The 2,741-nt window shown below is 36.1% G+C and overlaps 1 pseudogene across 1 annotated transcript; it reads right to left on the bottom strand.

The window, feature by feature from the left end:
* Window positions 1-891: 891 nt before the first annotated feature.
* On the bottom strand, window positions 892-1,945 carry LOC311590293 (eukaryotic initiation factor 4A-I-like; annotated as a pseudogene). Its single transcript has one exon. The product of its transcript is annotated as a eukaryotic initiation factor 4A-I-like (transcript).
* Between the last annotated feature and the right edge of the window lie 796 nt (window positions 1,946-2,741).

The raw sequence follows: 2,741 nt of genomic DNA on the forward strand, positions 1-2,741 counted from the left end.
GTTTTCTTAACAATGTTCTCATCTTAAGCATAATCAACAGGATACAGAATATGTGTACCACTTAAGCAATTATATCATTGTCTAAACAGATAGCAACATAATGCTATAAAGGCTGTATATCTTTTTTGGATCCCGGTTGGACTTCAGGTAAACCTAACTCCTCTCTCTTATTAATACATTAGCTATTTTACTTTTTTGTCCACAATTTTGTGCATAGCCCATTTTGTTTTCTGATTCTCCTTTACTGCATTAGAAATGTGCATTCAAGTTTACTAAGGCCAAAGATGTGAATTAGATAGAATTCCAGGTCAAATGTGTTGTTTCTTTTGACACTGCAGCAACAGTAGTCACTGAGGTTCTGCCGTAACTTCTTTCACTTTCCTTTCTGGTTCTACTCATTGTAACATGCCATCCATGGCAAAAATGAAAAAACCTACTCTTTCATCAATTTTATCAGCTCCCACAAATTCCTCAGAATGACTTTGGCTGGAGTCCCAGCCTCAGTGATCCTTAAGATCTTGTCTCAGCTATAAAGTTTAGCTTCAGAATCAAATATATCAGTCTATGTTCCTCTAATATTAGCAACAAAACAAAACATTTATCCATGTGATGTTTATGTTGTTCAATAATATTCTCAGTAGATGATTGAACTAAAAAACAGTAAATAACTTTAGAAGGCATATTTACTATTAACCTGATTGTTAACCAAATCTTAAAAATATTAATGCCTCAACTATACTCTCTGATGCAGTTAAATTGGAAAACTTGGTGATAATTCATCAAAGTAATTAAAATTCCATTTAATATTTGAGTATAAATATATGCTTAGGAATACTGTGATTAATAGTGCAGATCTTCTTTTTTATCTTATGAAATGTGCTGACCAACTCACTAGGTTTTCAGAACTCTGCTAGAACCAGACCGGAACTCCCTCATGATCACATCTTGTGCCTTTTGGTCCACATCTCCATGCATGGCAGAAAGAGTGAAATCCCGGGCATGCATCTTCTCAGCCAGCCAGTCCACCTTCCTTCTGGTATTAATAAAGATTACTGCCTGGGTGATAGTGTTACATACAGTTCACACAACGTATCAACCTTCCACTCCTCTTGTTACACATTGATGTAGAATTGGCAGATATTCTCCAGGGTCAACTCTTCCATTTTGACAAGAATATGAATGGGGTCCTTAATGAACTTCTTCGTCACCTCAAGGATGCCAGAAGGCACTGTAGCAGACAACAAAACTACCAGTGTGATACTGTTAAGCTTTGGGAATATATCATAGATCTGGTCCTTGATCCCATGGCTTAACATTTCATCTGCTTCATCCAGCACAAACATCTTGATGTATTTAGGGGACGGGTATCTCTAGTTAAGCATATCGAACACCCAGTCAGGGGCGACCACAATGATATGGGGAGCTTGCATTTGCAGCTTCTCCACCTCAGCATGCACATTGGTTCCCCCAATAAGAAATGACCAAAGGCACCCATGTGTTCTCCTAATGCCATAACCACCTTTTGTATCTGCTGAGCCAATTCACGAGTGGATGCCACAACCAAAGCCCGAGTAGCCTTCAGGTCTAAGTCAATCTGCTGCAGAACTGATATGGCAAATAATTCTGTTTTCCCAGTCCCAGACTGGCCTTGAGCAATTACATCATAACCCTTGATACAAGGAAGAATAGCTCGCTGCTGGATGACAGCCAACTTCTCAAAACCATAGGCGTAATAACATGTAGGAGGAATTCTGAGAGATTCATGTGATCAAAGCTATCAAAAATCTCATTTGAGTTATTCTCGATGACGCCCTCAGGCTCCAACCCATCGTGGTTACTGCTTCTTGGATTGAGAATCCTGACTTGCAGACAAGATTCTTAGAATGTCTTTGCTTGTATTTTTAATTTTGGAAATTATTAATACGTAAATATGTTTATAATGCATATATGTATATCAGGATAAGAATACCTTAATGCAAAATTATGTCTTCAGATGTCTAATGTTTCTTGTTGTAGTACATGACTCTATTCACAGAATTTGGAATGAAAATAGCAAACTGAGCTATGTAGGGCTTTCCAGTTCAGCCTTGTGTGTGTGTGTGTGTGTGTGTGTGTGTGTGTGTGTGTGTGTGTGTGTACATATAATTCAAAACACCAGAATAGATAAAGAAATGAATATGGATAATCACTTGATTTAAAAACGAATACCAGAGTGGAATTTATCTGCCTTTGGGCACAGGATTAACTAGGTCATCTTCTCTGTCAGACATAGAGAAGTCATTGTTTAGATGTGGAATAATTATATGGCTATCTACGTTTTTTCCTTTTCATCTTATTCCAGTCTATCTGAAATGTGCTTAAGATGTGTCTGCCAAAAATGGTATCATCAAAGTTATGCCTGCTGTTTCTTTACATAACAATGTTGTTTATCCTTATCCATAATTCATTATCTAAATATATAAATAAGAAGCCAGAACAAAGCAAAAAATAAATGATAATACAATGTCAAAGATCTCTTAGGACCTGGCATTAAAACATTGTTCATTTTGCTTCTTGTGATCACATTGTCAGCAAACACACATTGGCAACACTTTCTTCATCATTTGTAAAATATTGAGATGTAATGTGAATAAATTATAAAATATAAAAAATTGAAAAAAAGAATACAAACACAAAAAATATTTCATTAATTGGATTTTATTTAGTAGGTGAACATACAAGATATTATTTCCATTTACAAC

This window comes from Acomys minous (genome assembly GCF_964271855.1).
Source record: "Acomys minous genome assembly, chromosome: 19".
In the NCBI taxonomy this organism is placed as follows: Eukaryota; Metazoa; Chordata; class Mammalia; order Rodentia; family Muridae; genus Acomys; species Acomys minous.